Source organism: Scleropages formosus, chromosome 22 (genome assembly GCF_900964775.1).
Source record: "Scleropages formosus chromosome 22, fSclFor1.1, whole genome shotgun sequence".
Taxonomy (NCBI): Eukaryota; Metazoa; Chordata; class Actinopteri; order Osteoglossiformes; family Osteoglossidae; genus Scleropages; species Scleropages formosus.
Window position 1 is genome coordinate 6,879,893 of NC_041827.1, and position 20,384 is coordinate 6,900,276.

Genomic DNA, 20,384 nt, shown 5'->3' on the forward strand with positions numbered 1-20,384 from the left:
AAATCAGAGAGTCTGAAAACCACCAGATAATATAATAATTATAGATAATTATTATGGATAATATAATAGATAATTTGTATCCTTTTTAACGCTATGCAGTTAACAACATTAGTATCTCAAACAGCAGTGACAACTATTTAGAACATAAAAACCTTAACAACAATAATAATAATAATAATAATAATACATACACACACACTGTCTGAAACTGCTTGTCCCAAGCGAGGTCGCAGCAAACTGGAGCCTAACCCGGCAACACAGGGCATAAGGCTGGAGGGGGAGGGGACACACCCAGGACAGGACACCAGTCCATTGCAAGGCACCCCAAGTGGGACTCAAACCCCAGTCCCACCAGAGAGCAGGACCTGGTCAAATCCACTGCACCACTGCACCCCCTAATAATAATAATAATGAGAAGAAAAAGAAGCCCTTTACCCACTAACTTGTGAGACGACTTATAAGAAATATGACTGGAAAAGCAGAAGTAAAAATGTCTGAAAGACAGTGCAGTAGCACACTGAATGGAAAGCCTGGCCTCTGCTGGACATGTGCAGTAAAAGAAAGGGAGGGATTCACTGATGTAACTAAAAATAGAAAGTTAACTGAAAATCAGCCATGTTTGTGTCCAGTACCTACACCGCATGTACAACTGCAGTCTTACTGAAAACACCATATGGCATCACCGAGCACAGAGTCAAAAAAATCCAACAGAGAAGAGAATCCTGTTAGTGAATGAGGTTGTGCATGTTTTAGGATGCCTATGAGACAAAGGCAGTTCAAACATAAAACTGGACTGAAAAATATTTAAGCTTTCAGAAAAAATATACTCAAAGTCCTCTAAAAAAAAAAAAAAACAAAACAAATGATATAAATGTTTTCAGAGGCACAGCAATTGTTAACAAGACAAACTGAAAAAATAATCTGTAAATAGACATTGTGCCTAGTATATGAAATCACTGCAAAGTGATTTGCCTGTTATAGTGGATATCATTCGCTATGTTACTCTCGTTATTACCATAACATCATCCAGGCTCAAACAAGCGACTGGCTCATCATAAACTGAAATGTTATGTCATCAAGGCTTAAAATATACAGTTACTTCTACAAAATTTGTTTTAATGACAGTATGTTTAACCTTACCCATTTATTTCTGTTAGCACGCAAACATATTCAAACTTCAGTATGTGATAAAATCCAAGCACAGCAAAACCAGCCATTTTTTTTGTCATTTATGAAATGAAATAAAAAATAGGCACCTAAAAGGACTAAAAAAAAAAAAAAAAAAAAAACACAAAATTAAGGTTTGGGGTCCAGCCTATACAATAAACAGCAGGGCCACTGCTTGAGTAAACTCATGTCAGTTTTATAGGTGTTTCTCTGAATAGCTTCTCGTATGTTTCCAGAGCTCTCCTTGGCCGATTCTCACCATCTCCTCAAACCTCAGGTTGGTTTACAAGTTGGACAGGTAACGTATCTATATGGCCATTAAAAAAGAAATTTCTGAAGGACAGAAAATGAGAAATACTACTCTCAACTCTCCATGAACTATAGTGTCATGACTGCCTTATGCAGTATTGAAATGCTGTCGTGGTATTTAGTGAGAGACAAAAATTCAAGGAGCCTCCATGTCATAATGACAGTTATCTCATAACTTTCTTTGCTTATGTGATTTTGTTCCTTTAAAATTTTTGTCCATGTTATTAAATAAAATACTGAAATGTGTTTTTCATAGCATAAGCAGTAACTTAAACAACATACAGTTTATTATGAGTGTTTTGTTGCTATGACAACCATTTTGCTTAAAGTAACTTTGAATAATAAATATTTACACAGCTGAATTTTCTTCAGGGGCAATTCAGGTTAAGTACGTCACTCATGTCACACTTGAGCCATCAGCATTCCCCTCTACACTACCTGCTGCTTGAAAACTGCACAGATCCATAAGCCACACGGAGTAAAAATGGTTAACATTCCATGAAAAGGAGAGAAATTTCATTTCTGTCAAAATCGGACTCTCGGAAGCTGCACATGGGAACGCAGAACGGGAATGTCACAAAACCTGTATGTGATGATGGCAGTGTGTCAGCGCAATTTTGCACAACGCTGCAACTGACCCGTATCCGGGTACGATGACGACTTGCGAGGCTAGACGCAGACACATGCGCTCACCGTGCCTGAGGGGGGCAGTGAAAAGGCTGAGACGAGAGGAGAGGAGCAGACAGGCAAGGCTGTGCCAGACGCTGAGGGACAGAGGCAGGCAGGATAGGGAATGACGGGGCAGAGATGGACCATGGCGACATTAAACAGATGGCTATGAGACTTGTTTACATTTGTGTTGCTGTTCAAACAAGGCTTTCAGGAATGGTCTGCCAGAACGGAGGCCTGCTTTGTGCAAAGATCACAGGCCTAATTGCTTGCTTTTCTCAAGAGGGACAGGCCTGGAGGTTTACACTGTACACAATGACAGGTCCTGCATTTACCCGGCACTGAGCGTTGAGCCTGCACCGGACACACTTCCTCAAGTGCAGAGGCCATAATTCAACCTCTCCCCCCTCTACCCGGTCCAGTGTTGTATTGCCAGTAGATAAATTGTTCTAATCTGCTATTTAAGGAAATGCTGAAAACGTGTATTCATCTGACAACAACAACAGCAACAACCACTAATATTTGGGAAGGTAAATGAGCGCACTCATAAACATGTATTTTTCACAATGTTGCTGTGCACCGTTTTCCAATTCTAATGTTTAGGCCTGACTAAGTATGAAGCTTTCTAAATGCCCTTGAGCAACCCCTCCAAGCAGCACACCATCAGCCCCTAATATGGAGCTGTGCAGGGCATCGCCGTCCAAAAATAAAATACGAAATAATAATAACAACGCATTAACAGTTAACAAAACTATTACATAAGGACTAAATGCCACATGTAGGTAAAAAACCGAGCAATTAAACTGATTAAAATATTTATCCTAAAAGCTTATTCACAAAAAAACGTTAAAAGGTTGCTGCGTGTGGAATTCATAGACTGCGCTCTAAAGAGTGAATTAAATAGATGAGCTGATAGCTATGAATACAGATCAACCCGGTACATGGGGAACTGTTTTTAAAAGACCTGACCTTACGAGCATTCCCTCGAACCCTTTCATTACACTAGACCAAATCCAAACCCAATCACAATTAACAGGCCCCTTGCTCAATGAGGACGGTGCACTTTGTCCAACCCTGTGAACTAGTGACGTACAAGTCCAATTTTTCGGGACCATTCCCTGGTTTTCAAAAACAGAGCACTGCCAATCCAACCTGATTTGACAGGGAAACAGTAACAACCCAAGCCGCACACGTTACATACATACATACAGCAGGGCATTCTTTCTGTGTCAATTCAGGATCCCGGGTCCAGGGTCCTACAGCGGGAGCCAGGCTTGAACTGAAAACCTTGACACTGCAAAGCAACCACTATGTGGTCCACTGTCCATCTGCATAAACGTTTCTTAACAGAACACCTCATAATCATAATAATCATAATAATGAATAGTTTTTTTTCTCTGAGATGCACGTCGCTTCGGAGAAAAGCGTCCGCTAAACGAATACATGTAATCATCTGTTAAACGTTTCATGAACACTGAAAAATTATGTTCAGACACACACACGCACGCACACACACACACTGAAACCGCTTGTCCCAAGTGGGGTCGCGGGGAGCCGTAGCCTAACCCGGCAACACAGGGCGTAAGGCTGGAGGGGGAGGGGACACACCCAGGACGGGACGCCAGTCCAATGGAAGGCACCCCAAGTTGGACTCAAACCCCAGACCCACCAGAGAGCAGGACCCGGCCAAACCCGCTGCATCACCACACCCCCGCAAATGATGTTCAGTATATTTAAAAAAAAATACATGAATGTTATATAGACACGGAATGTTTTTTTTGTTTGTTTATCATCTGAAATGCCTGAGGGTGATTACATCATATTGTATTACAGCACTCTCTCTGGACATTAATCAGTTCATCAGAAAATATTCTCTCCCTTCGAAAGCAGGCATTTTACCCCATGCACAAGTCAACGAAACTATCGCTACTACGAACACAATGTGTGGATGTCAGCTAACGCTGCCCTCTCATCATGTAGCTCTGTTCAGGTTTAACCCGGGGCTGGCAGGCCTAGGTGGCTGGCGTAGCTCTCCCCTGGTGCCCAGCTGGCTCGCTAACGTTGAGCCTTAATGGGAGAGACAGCGACAAATTAAACTCTCCAGAACATTCCAAGAACGTATGCGACTTCGGGATGAATTCACCATGCAGACTTGAGTGGAAATACACACAGGCACATATTGTACACCTACACGTTAAAAGATATCTAAACACTAGCTAATAAAGCCCAGATCTGTAAGGTGTCAGTCTGAGCCGCAGATGTACTTTGGCAAAGGAGAAACTGAAAGACAAAGAGACAAAAATAACTTCCGGAATCAACTGACAGGGACTTAATCTTCTTTGTATTATTATTATTAAATCACATCATGGACACAGATGCACAGCAGATGGGGGAATTCTGACCAAACAAAGTGAGGAGCCAAAAGCTGGCTGGAACACCACTGACAGCTCTGGGAGCCACAGGCTGCGTCATGATCACAGCACACTTTACTCACATGTCGAACACAGCGGCTAAATACCTGCTTTTCCCTTTAGCTCACAGCTGCCAGGACCGCTGAATCGCACAGCCTCCCTATGCATGTGGCTCAGGTCACAGTGGTGTCTCTGCGCTCTATAAAGTGGATCCTGAAGATAAAATGTTATTTTCGAAACGCTTAGATGTATTTGTGAACAAGAGGAGAGAGAGAAAAATTGCGATTCACTTGTCTGTTGAAAATGGGAGAAGCAAAAGTTGGTATTTAAGACAGGCATAGTAATTGACTTTGGCAATTACAACGGAGTAAGTGTTTCGGTAGGTAATTGGCACAGAGGGTCGCTTAGGGCAAAGTTGCCGTTCGCGCATCTCCTGTAGGCACAATGGGAGCTCTGTGCTTCCCAGCACAGCTGGGCCCTCATCGGCCCGGGACTATGTGATCACCAGGGCATTTCACCATGGTTGCCTGGCAGTGGCACAGGAGCGTCCACCTGCCAAGAGCAGCGCAAACTGCCAAGAACCGTGAAATCATGGGGAGGCCCTGTACATGACCTTGCTGTGAGGACTCCTAAGAAAGGTTCTTTGACTAGACCACATGATTGTTGCGTAATAAAATTATTGCTTCAGAATACAAGAATTTAAGAATAAAGGAGATTAATAAGACATAACTGAACATATACCAAAACAGATAAGAAAGCCAACTTTGGCCGTTCCCCAAAAATGGATTCTAAACAACAGCAAACAATGGTACTTGGATTCTAGGTAGGTGTAAGGCAGATAGCCAACATTTTTTGTGTGACCTGAAGTTGTTCAGTCACTTTCCCCTTGGTAGTACCAGCCTCCAGTCCAGAATGGGCTCACCAGTGCGTGACTGACACAGATCACCACAATCGTGAAGCAGTGAAAGGATTAGACACAAAGCCCACACCACTAAAGTGCGCCCTGAAGATACAGGGTGTTTGGTGGAAGTTACACTGGTAAGATTTTCATCACACTCAGCTCAGCGTCACCATGCAAGCCGGGACTCCGCTGTGTGGGATGAATTCAGTGACTCCTGTACTTTTTTTTAACTTAACAGCTCCCATTCAGATTCCACTGACCCTCTCCAGAGACCTTGAATCTTTAGAAGATCCTATGAAGGCAGAAGAAAAGGCAGCTGAATGTCCGCCTGTAGTGTGGCAACCCTATCCAAAAACCTGGGAGAAACATGGTGCAATGTTAAGGCTCTTGTGTATTAAGTCTTAATAGGGGAATGTAAACAGAACCATCATCTTGCCCCTAGGTGATTAGTACTGCAATATGCAGTCATGTGCAAAAGTTTGGGCACCCCTGGTCAAATGACATGTTTTGTTGATTTTTAGTAACATCCTCTTTCACGGAAATCACAGCATTCAGACATTTCTTGTAGCCATCTAAGAGTCTTTCTCTTTCTGCTTCAGGAATGTTTTCCCCACTTTTCATTACAGATTTCTGGTTCAGAAATACTCTTAGGTTGTCTTGCACACTGCATGTCTGAAATCTACTCACAGATTTTCAATAATATTCAAGTCTGGGGACTGTGAAGGCCTTTTCAAAAGCGTGATAATTAATTTCTTTAAGTAGCTCATGGGTGATTTTGAGGTATGTTGTGGATCATTTCCTTGTAATATCCAACCTCTGTTCAGATTTAGTTTCTTCACTGACTGTGGGACATTAGCTTTCAGTATTTGTTGATAGTAAAATCCATTCTTCCCTCTACCTGCACAATATTATCTGTGCCACTGGCTGCCACACAATTCCAAAGCATAACAGGCCCACCCTATGTTTAACAGTTGGCAAGATGTTTTGTTCAAGTGCTTCTCATTTTTTTCCACCAAACTGTGCCAGCTAAACCTTCCTGTAGGTCCTCTGAATAGATATGGGGATTTGCTTTGCATACCTGACCATTCTATTAGCTGTTCTACTGGACATTTTTCCCAGTCTTCCAAATCCTGTCTTGATTTCAACAGTTTCTCATAACTTCCATTTCTTAATGACATTTGAGATAATGAAAATTGCAAGCAGGAAGCATTTAGATATCTTTTTATAGCCTTCCTCTGCTTTGTAAGAGTCAATTATTTTCATTTTATTTTCAGATCCTCGGTCAGCTGCTTAGAGGAGCCTATGGCTGTTGAGTATAAACGCAACAAGATGGGTGGGACAGAGGACCAGACAATTTATCAAACTCTGAAATTGTCTTCACCTGACTTAATTGACTTAAGACCTTAGAAAAATAACACTAGTGGATCAACCAGAAGGGTGTCTTTCTTGCCACATGCCACATTTTATATTTTTCCCACCCAACTGTTAAATCCAGCAAATAAATATTTATTAATAAGCAATTATTAGCATCCGTGCATTAAAATGAGCTGCAATATGTCAGAGACAAACGCCTTTTCACTTATAAAATAAAAAAATTACGAAACTTTTGCACATGGCTGTATAGTATAGCAGCTGGCCCAACATAACTGGTATAATTCAAGCTCACGGCTGATGGGTTAGCACTCGCTTATGGACAGTTGAGTTCTAGCGTTCCACTGAGGGATATCTGGATGATGATGAATCTGTCAAAATGTCTGTAAGAAGCCATATGCACACAACAGAGCACAAGCAAAGCATTGTTTCTGCCCTTGGTTTCTTGGATTGTATTCAACAGTGCCAGGCCTCCATACACACAGTTACTCTACTGTACAAAACCTCACAGAGGACACTCTTGACCCATGAAAATATCCACAGGTTTATGGTGAAATAAATCAGAGACATGAGATTAAATACTGGAATTTAAACATAGGGACACATACAGCATTCAACATGAACATTTGTCACAAAGAGACCATGTCCCTGTCAACATGCTTAATATATACTGAAACCCAGATATGAAGCTGACAATCAGTTGACCATGACTATAATCTTAAATTAAATTAAATTCCATAATCTGATTAACAAAAAACCATAAATTGCATTTCAACTAACTGGATGCATTGCAAAGGACTTAGTCCCTGTTTGATAAAAAAAGTAATAGGGTATAGAGTTTCTGATGTGATTTAAGATATTTCCCAGAAGGAGCCATGATGGGATATTGTTGAAAAGTTGCCACATAGAGTTCTGTTTCACACAGCGGATCTTCCGAGCATCATCTGGAACTCTTTAAAAAAAATCGTCAGAATGCACATCCCGAGCATGACAGCTCATCATTCTGGAAGATCTACAGATGTCAGCTCCCTAGTCTTGGGTCATTCCGCTCCAGCACCATCCTTGCTCCGAAACCCATGTGCACATGGGACAAAAGGTCAGTTAAAAACCTGTTGCAGGCCTGGCATCTGTCAGCCTGCAGCACCCCTCGATCGCTTTTCTGGTTTTGAACAACAGGAGCATTTCTGCTATTATAAAACTCTGGCTTACATTATGGGACTAAAAAACGGCCCCAAATACTAGGAAGAATATAGAGACAAGAGCTTCAAATTTCACGCACCTCTGACTGACACAATGGAATCATCTATCCATCCATTTTTATTAACCACTTGTCTTGGAAAGGGCTGTGGGAGTCTGGAGCCTATGTTGGAATCACTGTGCACGAGGCTGGGGGGTACACCCTGGAAAGGACCTCCAGTCCATCACAGGGTAGTAACATGTGCATACACACTTGCTCACCCATTCACATATTACAGGCAATTCAGTGCCACCAATCCAGCTGAATTGCATGTCTTTGGACTGTGGGAGGAAACCGGAGGAAACAAACATACACAGACACAGGGAGAACACGCAAACTCCCCACAGACTGAACTGGATTCGAGTCGATGCCCAAACAACTCCGGTGTTGTGAGGCAGGAGCATTACTTGCTGTGCTACCATGCCACCCTACAGTAGAAACATCTGAATGAATTATAATGTGGAACATGTTGGTCTGGTTGTTATGCGCAAGAAAGTCTCCACGATGTAGTGCTGGTGTTCTTCGGAGGTTCTTGTATGCTTAGTATTTATGACTAACATAAATGATAACCATGACTGCTCTAACCAAACAGCTTGTGGGAAGATATTCCATACCATCAAGTTGGTGAGCTAGCTTCTGCTAAGGGCATCTCAACCCCTACCAGAGTGGTTAGTGGAATGGGGCCTATATTCTGTGAAAAACAACAAGATGTGGCACACATGCCCAGAACAACACGAAAGCCTTGCCTAAGAGAGAGCATGGTCAAACTGACTGTGGTTCAATTCTCAATTAATCCTATGGCCTGAGCCAAAGCAAAAGTGGTCCTGGGCATCCTGTGAGGCTGCTACGTAATCCTTGAGAAGAACCAAGGCAGATTCCTTGAAGCATGTGGCAGATATGGAGGCCTGCCATGCTTCTGCCATATATGAAAAGAAAACAGGAGTAACACATATTGATAATTTTTAGAAACATGACAAAGTTCCAGTGCTAGGGCAAGCACATGAAAATAGAATTAGCACAAGTCTTGCTCCCCCTCTACCCTACAAAAAAAGTAAAATCGAAGCAGCTTTCTTCCCCATCGCTGGAAATTAGAAAAGATCAGCTTTCTGTAACAGTCTGCATTTTCTGTATCAGAATACTCCCTACACACACACACACTTTCTGAACCGCTCGTCCCATACAGGGTCGCGGGGAACCAGAGCCTAACCCGGCCACTCAGGGTGTAAGACCGGAGGGGGAGGGGACACACCCAGGAGGGGACGCCAGTCCGTCACAAGGCATCCCAGGCGGGACTTGAACCCCAGACCCACCGGAGAGCAGGACCCGGTTCAACCCACTGCGCCATCGCGCCCCCCTACTCCTTATACACTTTCACAAAATGATTAGTGATCATTTTGGTCTAACCCTTCTGAGAAGACACACGGGGGGTGGACAAAATAACAGAAACACCACACCGTAGTATCTAAATCACAGTTGCAAAGATGACTCATATTAGATTGACTGTCATTTAGCTTTAAGTGCCAGCTGTACAAGAGGTCTGCCAATTAGCACTTTGATGTGGCTTCTCAAAGTGACATGAGACAACAAACACAGTTCCAAAGATGCCAAATAGCTGGTGCCAAAACTGCAGATGCTTGCCACAAAAACTGAAGAAAAAATTAGTGTGTCAAGGGGAACAGTCAAAAATGATGACATATGCCAAACATGGACAAACTGCACGAGGACTGAAGAGCAACAGCTGCAAGCTCAAGCTCACCGACGCAGACACTTCACAGTAGAGTTGCTAAATGCCACAAAAATACAGCCTCAAAAATTACCACAGAACTGAATCAGCATCTCTGTGACCCAGTCTCAAAAAACTGTATATTGTGAACATCACAAAGCTAAAATCGATGGCCGTTTGGAAACTGCTTGTATCCAAGGCCAATACACAAAGACACATAACAACTTGATATAAGAAGCACAAAACCGAGACCCGTGAGCAAAAAGTAATATGGTCTGATAAGTATTCATTCACCCTACTTCCTACATCCAGATGGATTTGTGTTTGGAGAAAGCCAGAGGATGCCTTCAACCCAAAATTGATGCCAGCTGTTAAATATGGTAGGGAATCCGTAACGGTACGGGCAATTATCTCGTGGGAGTCATTAGATCCGATGATTGCACTGCATGGTCTCATTACGGCAAAGAAATATGAGGCCATTACAGGATCAGGTGCACCCTACAGTGCAAACACTGTTCCCTCATGATATTCCATATTCCAGGATGAGAATGCCACCATACACACCGCTAAACAAATTCAAGAGTGGTATTGAACTGCCAGGCTGATACATCACAGAGGACTTCTGATTCAGGGCACAGTGAAGTCTCAGGGAGTTCACATGAAGCTGGTGCAGCTATAGTCGCTGTTAGATCCCCATGCTTCCTCCTGTAATTTCATTACTTGTGCTTAGTATCCATTAGCTACCGTCTAGAGGTTTGCATTGGTTCTGCACGGCTTCCCATTTGCCACAAGTTAAAAGTTTGCCCGGAATGCTGACAAGGATGGACTTGTCAAATGTGCTGCCATGGAGAATCACAACCACAAGACCGACAGGTTCAAAGCTACTTTATGACTGATAGCAAGGGGGCAGCTCCAGATTCTCACTCACATGGAGCATCATACCACAGTGGGTTTTCATGATGGAAGGTTAAGTACACAGTTTTGGTACCCCCACCAAAACAGAAAATGTCTGGGAATCTCTCCTCACATAGGACATAGAGCAAACTCCCCCACATTTCAGTTCAGTCTTGATAAAGAGATAATCATTTCATCTTTGACATGCATCTGGGACATCAACCGCCTGTATAGTCTGACTCTAGAACGGTGTCCACATTCCTTAATTTAGACGTGGAACAAGAATGTGCAAAAAAGTTCAATAATGGCAGAGGGTAATATTTACTCCAGCAAATAAAAAATGCAGAAACAACTAAATTAGCACTACTGTCACCTTAATTCACAAGACCCGAAGGACCAATGCTAACATTTTTTGAAGACAAATTCTTCCCATGCTTTGTTAAAAAAAGGAACAAACAAAAACAAGTCTGTTTACATAAGCGAATGAGACCGAACATGCTTTTTGTCTGATAACATTTAAATCACACAACTGTAATTTCCCTTGACAACCAGTTTTGTTTTGAATGATTGGTATTCCTGATTGCTCGTATCTGCCTATAATCTCTAACAAAAACCACCATTTTACTTGTTTAAAAGGCGAGGCTGATTTGAACAATGAGCTGCAGCGTATCTTCAGCTCTGTGAGAAGGGATGTGCATTTGCAGAGACAAGTGAAAAAAGGCTCCCAGTCTCAGCTGAACCAATGGCAGTCTAAACCCAGAGAAACATATTTTTCAGTTCTCTACTGGGGATGGACTGCAAAGAAAAACCCATATGCAGCTACTGATTCTATGCTTGCCTAACTGCATGCAAACACACTGCTGGTGCTTTTGTTTACAATCCACAGGAATGATAAGGGTTTCACATTTGTCAGATAAAAAGTCTAAGACTTTTTCCCAACAGAAAGGGTCTACAGCAATTGTAGAAGCTTCAAGGGACAAAAAACAATTTTCTCAGACTTCTAAAGGCTAAGAAATAGAGAGAGAGAAATGGGGTGCTGTCAGTAGACCCCGTTCAAGAACTTGCAGTCTTCCTACCACCCTGTGTCTTCAGTGAATTCTTTTGTCTCCACTGTTAATTCTGCCTGGGACAACGGTCTAACTTCAAAGTATCACTTATCAATACTGTCAACAAGGGTTGATGTTCAGGTTCCAAATTCAAACAGCAGCAATTCAGCATAGATGAATTACACCCACCATGAACTTACATGATGAAGCTGAATTACACATTCCAAGGTTATGATGAATTTGTGTGGTTTAAAAGCACAGCAGAACAGAACACATTGCCCCGTCAACTGCTCACGTGGTTAACACCAACACTCGTCCTTAGATAGGTGACTGACTGACCCCCCCCAGCCATGCTGTCATGGTTGCTGCACCACCTGTAACACCCACCCTGCAAGACTGGACTGTTCTGTGCCCTCTCTTCTGTCATTACCTCCAACCGAGTGCACCAGGTGCAGTTCTCCATTTGCGAGCCCCCAACCTCTATGAATCTCAGGCTTGCCATGTATACATATAGTATACTTTCACTCACTAAATAATTCCAGTTCACAATTAACACTGACATGAATGAAAATGACCAGAAAGTAAGATCTAAAACCAAAGGACTGTTCCTTCCTAACCACCAAGATACCAACCAATTTCAGCAACTGCTTGCCCTGAGCAGGGTTGTTGTAAGCTGGAGTCTATCCTGGGGATGGTGGGCATAGGGGCACACCCAGGATGGGATGCCAGTCCACTGCAGGGCCATAGCTAGGCATCTGGTCACAGAGGTGGGCAAAGGTACAGGAGCAAGTGCTAGGCAAGCACCTTGCTAAGGGGCACTACAGCCAGAGGTAGGTTTGAACCAGCAACCTTTAGAGCCCAGGGCAGCTGCTCCAACCACAATGCCACCAGCTGCCCCACCACTACTACCCAGAGATCATTAACTAAGTACTTATTGATACATTTTTAAACAACTGGTGGCATACTTAACATTCAGCATAATTAATGCCAACTACACTGAAATTTAGCAGAGCATTAAGAATTTGTAGGTATAATTTTATTATTTGCTGCAACAGGCAGACAAAAATAGAAGCGCATTACTAAGTGAAATCTAAAATCTGATTTGACTGAACTACCTGTCCTCAAAACACTATTGACATGCTATTAATAAGTCAGTAATGGTGATTTTGGGACCTTGTCCTCACCCAGCTGTAAGGTATAGGCCCAGGCAGTTTAAAAGCTTTGAGTTGCCATATCACCACGGCAAGGCCATCATGCTCGAGGGGATTTGTGCCTCCTGTTCGCAAACCAAAGGAGAAATACAGTACAGTGTGTTACAGGCGTTTCTGCTGCTCCTTGTCTCAGGGGGATAGCTGCCCTCCCTCCCACGCAGCCCCTCACAGCAGCTATGGAAAGCTGCTACGTCACCATAAATAAGGTCTGGTGGACAGCACAAATGCCACCCCCACAAACATACACACAAACACAACTGTCCACCCAAAAGCCCAACAGACTATCAGCAAATACATACTGCCCACCAACTGACCCCTAGAGCACAGGAAGAGGTAATTAATTTTTACACCAGTAGTTGATGTAAAATCATATTTATTCTGCTTGTTTGTCGCATACAGAAGTAGAAACAGTTAAATTTTTATTTTCCTTCACCACACAACCTAAAAGATGTATAAAAAGATACAAAATACAAAGAAGGGAATATGGTTTCATTATATAACAAAGTTCCTTGAGTAAAGGTAACTCATGGTCAGTCGGTGGAATTACATTCCCATGAAAAGCAAGGGACAGTTTCATTCCTAAAGCAGTGTAATTTGCCTTCAAGTACTCCTGCCACTGTTGCTATGGCAACCTTTGAACGGATACAACACACAAACAAATGCACACACCAACACACTGCACTGTTTAACACAGAATAACCCACAGTTCAGAAACAAAAACTAAACGGCAACAGTGCAGCAACAGCAATCTATATCCATTTTTAAATCACAACAACAATTTTAATCACAAAAACAGTAGCAAACAGGTCTACTTATTATAGAAATGAGCTTGCCAGGCATTTTGGAAATGACTAGCTGGCCTGTATGAAAAAAAAAAAAAACAATCTTAAGCTTATTCATTAAAAACAACTGTACACTGTTAATCGGTCCTAATTCGTTCCTGAAAATCAACCAAGTGTCAAAAAAAAAACTGGATAATGAAATTACTTATTCCATTATTTTCTATGGGGAGAAATTCCAATCCTTTTTAACCCCATTCCCAATTCATCCCAAAATCACTCCAACTGGTGCATAATATCATAAGGAATAAGTACTGTAGCACATTCAAACATCACTTTTTTTTCCCCACAGACCTGGAAAATAATTTTTTTAATCATTTAATTTTCTTTTATTCCACCACTTCCAAGAAGCTTTCTGCAATTTTGCGCCTGTCCGCAAAGTTTTTTTTCGAATAACACACCATTGTAGTAGCAAACATGTACCTGTACCTAAAAAGATTCCTCTGCAATCTACATCTTCATTTTCTATCTTATAGCTGCTATGTTTCATCTTGGACTCCTCAGTGCTGCTCATGATGATGATGACGTCAGGACCCCCACTGGAGCACACGTTCTGGGTCTGTAGGGTAAAGGCATACTATTTGCTAGAACTTTCATTCATGAAGGGTCTCGTTAAGTAAAATAAATGTAGAAAAATGATTTCATAAAATAAATTTACAGTGATAATGTGTACTGGCTTCATGAAGACAAAGGCTGGGAGCATGGGCACATGGCTCTCGCAATGCAGTGAATCTCACAGTCTTTCTCATATGGCTCCTTGGCCCAATTTTCATACGCTGTGTCAGTTTATGCTTTTGTGCTGCACCAAATGCTGTGGGCCTGGATTGATACCACAAGCTGTATAAATGATAATCTCGACCGATTAACGGCAACTGGTATTAACAATTTCGGACCGGGTGTGTGAAAAAACCGATATCACGAAGACTCAGTAACGGGATTTACAGTAAAAATGCTCATAAATCAAAACAGCAGCTGCTAGAACAGAAGATCACAGTAAGTGAACTGCATCTGCGTGTGCACCATGGACATGGCACTACTTATAGCATATGTTCAGCAAGCCCTCACATTACAATGGTATCGCAGTACGTTTATTTCACCTTGTGATGGCCCTTCCATTATAAATAAGTTTTACAATATGGTACAGTTTCACAATACGAATCACTTTCGCAATGCCGACACCGCCGCATTCTTCAGAGCCTGCGGAAGTGACAGCGGAGGTGGGGGTGGAATGACAGCCAGTCAGCGCTAGGAATGTCGGTATTCTCGGAGTCAAAGAGCAGCTGGAAGCGGGTCGGTGTGTCTCGGTGGCTCCGGCTGGTGGTCTGGGTGAAATTGCTTCGCTGTTTACCTGAACGTAGTGAAAGTGGCAAGGTGCCGATCGCACTGATGGTGCCCTTAGTGCAAGTTACTCACTTCTTATTTTTCATATTGTGTCCCCCCCCCAAACTCACTTCGCCACCACAACACGATCGATATCAAGCAGCAGCTCTTCCAGTCAAAGGGGAATATGCATTCTCATTTCTGCTGATTTTCACATGCAAGTATTTCATTTATTCATTTTTATTTATTTTGTTTAACAATAATAATCATACTTTAGTGAACCTGAAATTAACCCAGGCTGCCACTGCAATCGGACTAAACATGCATTTGGGAGGAAACCCATGCAAACGGGAGGAGAACATTCAAACTCCTCCCCGACTGCACGGGGATCGATCTCATGTTCTCTCGCACCATTCAGAGGCGGAGCGACAGCAGCAGTATCCTCTGTGCTTGCCTGTTTCTTTTTTATGTTATGCATTTTAGTATATTATCTTATGATTAAAAACTAACTTTGGCCTTGAGAAAGAATTGACAGTATTTAATACATTAACGGTCTCACAATACAATATTTTTACCATACAATGCTGACTGTGGAAGACATTAATATTGTAACGTGAAGGTTCACTACAACTACAATGAGTACAACTGTGCCTGCATGTAAAGGCATAACATGACTGGATGATCAGTTGAATGAATGGATCCTTAAAAAAGACAAAGAACTGATAAGCCCATAGTAATGTGACCACTCCCACACTGTGATCAGCTCTACTGTCAAACGCACAAACCTTCAGTAAATATGCTTAACTTAAATAGTGCTTTATGCAAGTTTGCTTATATACAGATTCCATTCCATAACTGAAATCTTAAAAAAGCTTGATTTGTTACAAAAGAATCTTAAATGGATTGTGTTTTTAAAAAATATTTGTGATGTGGGCGTGGGGGGGGGGGGGGGGGCGGGGGGCGCGGTGACGTGGTGGGCTGGACCGGGTCCTGCTCTCCGGTGGGTCTGGAGTTCAAGTCCTGCTTGGGGCGCCTTGTGATGGACTGATATCCCGTCCTCGGTGTGTCCCCTCCCCCTCACGCCCCGAGTTGTCGGGTTAGGCTCTGGCTCCCCGCAACCCTGTATGGGACAAGCGGTTCAGAAAGTGTGTGTGTGTGTGTGTGTGTGTGTGTGTGTGTGTGTGAGAGAGAGAGAGAGAGCGAGAGAGAGAGAGAGAGAGCGAGAGAGAGAGAGAGAGAGATGGGGGTGGGGTGGCGCAGCAGGTTTAGCCTGTGCCTGCTCTCTGGTGGGTCTGGGGTTTGAGCCCTACTTAGGGTGCCTTGCGACAGTCTGGTGTCCTGTCCTGTGTGTGTCCCCTCTGGCCCCGCGCCCTGCATTGCTGGGTTAGGCTCCGGCTTGCTGCGACCCTGCTCGGGACAAGCGGTTGTAGACAGTGTATGTGTATGTGTGCTGTCATGCAGCAGTTACGCAATTTACGAAGCACCATAAAAGCACAATATAATCTACACTAAAACATGTACATTTGTACTGTACTGAAAAGCTTGACAGCAGGGGTGTAGCTATGTGGTGGCCATGGGTGGCCAGTGCCACTCCTAACTGAAGCTTGGCCACCCCTGTTGTGCAAAACACTCTGACCATACTGACAAGTGACTTTTTTCGCCGCTCAGACTTGTAGGACACACATAGTGTTCCGTGCGGCGCTATTAGGCTGAAGAGCTGCGAACCGCCCGCACGGCACAAAGCTCTGTGTGTAGCAGGGAGGAGTACACACACATACACTTTCTGAACCGCTTGTCCCATACGGGGTCGCGGGAAACCGGAGCCTAACCCGGCAACACAGGGCGTAAGGCCGGAGGGGGAGGGGACACACCCAGGACGGGACGCCAGTCCGTCGCAAGGCACCCCAAGTGGGACTCGAACCCCAGACCCACTGGAGAGCAGGACCCGGTCCAACCCACTGCACCACCGTGCCCCACACAAAGGAGAAATGCCTCCTCCTAAATGTCTTCTGACAGGTTTGCTGTATTTTACAAGGTCTAATGCATAATAGCAGACAGTAAGAATGGTATATCCACTTGTATTGATGTGCATTGGGTACTGAGGGAACAATGCACTTTACAGGTCACATCCAAATCTTTAAATGCGGATACAATGATTTGACAATTCTGTCAAGACACTACATCCACATTTAAAGAGTTTTACTTCTGGCTGTGGCTTTCCTCCTTGAAATGCAGCTAGTTTAATATCTCATGTAGACTTCAAAAATCAGCTAATTTTACAGCAGACAGCTAGGTCTTGTAGTACACAAAAAGCAAGTACAATGCAAACAGGTTATGAAAACATACTTTTCCATAGAACGGACTAATTGTAGAGCTGTGACCCGATTGCTGTAACGTATAGTAAAGTAAAATGACCCACATGCAGAGTCTATAAGTGCACAGTGCAAAGTGGAAAACACAGCGCTGGGGGTGAAACGATGAACATGGGACAAAGAGACACACAGTGTATTCGCACAAAGGTGAAAAGTGAAACACAAATCTGTGACTAGAACTGGAATACGGAGGTGTGACGAAACACCGGACTGGAATGCTGGACCTGGACGGGAGCACAAAAGGCACTCGGGACGGGAACATAAACACCTATGGAGCAAGACTTGGGAAACAGTTAACTAAGGTTTGCTAGAAGATGGCAATGGACTGCTCATTAGTCGATTGCTCCTTTTATGCTCGACTGATCACCCGATTGTGAACAAGTGCACGGGTTCGGGCTAGTGGCACTGAGTGGCGCCTCCTCTGGCCCCTAGGGGTATTATTGCCCCTGTGGCTCAAGACATTAATGCTACGCTGTCATTTTACTTCCACAGTGGGTATTTTATTCCACACAAAGTTTCAACTTTTGAGATGGAGACAGATATTCCTTAAAACACGTTATTAAAGCATATATGAAATAAAGGTAATTCAATTCCCCAGACAATTAACCTAACGGGGTGATTTAGTGAATGGAAAGAGCCCTGTTCTGTGAGGGTTTGTGCATAATAATAATAATAATAATAACAACAACACAATGCATTTTTTCTAAGTTCTTAGTTATGTCGAATTTTGTGTTTTTTATTATTAAAGTTTACTGATTACAAAAATACCACTAGTCCTTCTAGGGTGTCAGTTCTAGCCACAGGATCTTGCTTTCACTATGTTTTTGAAATTTTTCAAGAATTAATTAGAATTTTCACTCACACATTTAAGAGACAATACACCGAGAGATTTCAAACACATTTCAAGAACACAGAATTGTTCCTAAAAACTGACATATAATAAGAACTAACACCTAAAGTATGATTAATCTGACAAAGCTGAATGGAAAATGGAAAAAAAGAATGATAAAATTTTCATTACATTGTGTAATTAGTCAAAATTTATTTTAAATTAAAGAAAAAATCAGACCTACATATAATGTATATACTGTACTCTATTGTTTGTTTCTTATGTTTTTTGAGGATTTACATTAAAAACACATCCAGAAATTCATAATTTGTTTAGCCTTCATCTTGTTCTCTCCATATGGTACCAAGCACTCACTTTGATTAAAGATACAAAGCTGTCTACACATTTTAGAGGGAACTTAAAGAGTAAGGGTTTTGGACGTAGCAGTGTTCTCCATGGGCAATGCCTATCTTCTTTCTGAGTGTGTCAGCTGTCAATAATACACAAGGTCTGTGATCCTGAAAATGAGCTCTGGACTATACCCCGTCTATCCTACTAGTTGCTGTGACACGTGGAGGTTTCTATACGGAATTCATCAAGGTCTCCGAAAAACATATTTGGTGAAATGTACAAATTTCTCCGACAAATTTTACTTCGAAATTAAACTTTTATCACTTGTCACTTTGACCCGAGGTTGTCAGCCAAGTTGTGTACCCACCCCTCGGGTTGTAAAAAATGATTACACAAGAGACTTTAATAGGTCCATGATATGCAACATCTACTACTGTCACATACAGTCAGGCAAACAATCAAACTTCTTGCTATAAATATAAATTCTTATGTGAATTGTACGTAAATTGTGCAATATACATTTAACAGCTAGACCAAACGCATGCAGCAATTTGGGCTCTTAGGTACAAAGCTAAACCTCTTGGCCATAATGGCAATATTTGAAACTTGTGAGTGTTACAGCATTTCTCTAATTAACAGTGAAAAATGTCAGAAATTGATGAGAAAGAAGGTCAAAGAGCAGAAAAAAGAATGAAAAGTCTCAAGATTTGTTTCTATGTTGAGTGCAGCTGTTCCAACTTCTTTGTATTCACTACCACTTCTGCTGCTTTATTTCCGTCCATAGCCTAATTTAGGTCAAACAAATTTGACCACTAAAACTATGCTTTTCTTCCACGCTCTCCTTCCATAAATGCTGAGTGGATCGGGGAGATTAAATCAGGGCTACAAAAACCGATCAGGTATCGTACTAGTGGGGTCACACACAGGGTTGCTCGAACGCTAAAAAAGACGTCTCTGCACTTGTTAGGACTATGAATTAAATGTTTACCTTTCCCTCAAAGCCTCGAGAATAATATGATGTTAACGTTTTTAATTTGTCCCATTTTACACATTCCAAATCCATATTCAGCCTTTTATTCCGCAATATTAATTCTTGCTCTTTTCTGAAAACGAGGTTAATTTCACAGCAGACACTAGGCAGAGCAGCACGATACACAAACCTGTAGATGTACAGCGGCCTGGAGGGACCAGCATGGATTAGCCCCGAACTCAATGGGAGGCTGAGGCTGGACACAGCAGCACAGTGGTCCGTACAAGAAAGACCTTCATCCGCAACCAAAAGAACGCACACAGAGGAGAAGCAAAAAACAGCAAAGCAGAAAGCACCAAACAAGCCAACTAAAGCTAAAAAAGGTGAATGAACCAACAACACAGTAACTACAGGGAGCATCTTCTTCACAGAGGCTAAGGACACAGAGTTGGAACTTAAGGGTTTGCTGGTTTATGGCAAACACGGTGTCCTGTTGCCAAACACTCAAGAAGGGCAGTTAACCTGAATTGCACAAATGAAAAATATTCACGTCAACGTCAATGTTGCTTTGGACAAAGGTGTTAGCAGAGTGACAAAATACAATTATGAAAAAACAAGTCCGCTTCCTAAGTGTCAAAATAGCCTGAAGTGCTAAACTGAAAAAGAAAGGCAGAGAGGGGGCCAACAAAGGAGCAAATGGGCTATTGGAAGAAGCCGGTTCTGTAGAGCCAGATCAATAGCCATGTAAGATCGGTTCTCAGCTT

The 20,384-nt window shown here is 42.5% G+C and overlaps 1 protein-coding gene across 3 annotated transcripts in view; it reads right to left on the reverse strand.

Moving 5' to 3' along the window:
• The window catches only part of LOC108918490 (adenylate cyclase type 6-like), a 63,592-nt gene that overhangs the window by 19,853 nt on the left and 23,355 nt on the right, over positions 1 to 20,384 (reverse strand). Inside the window, exon 1 of one of the 3 annotated variants that reach the window (XM_029247692.1) lies at positions 192 to 208. The exons of the other annotated variants lie outside the window; for them this stretch is intronic. The gene's annotated coding sequence lies outside the window, so the exon portion shown is untranslated. Of the gene's footprint in view, positions 1 to 191; positions 209 to 20,384 lie in introns of those variants that run through there. 3 annotated transcript variants of the gene reach the window in all.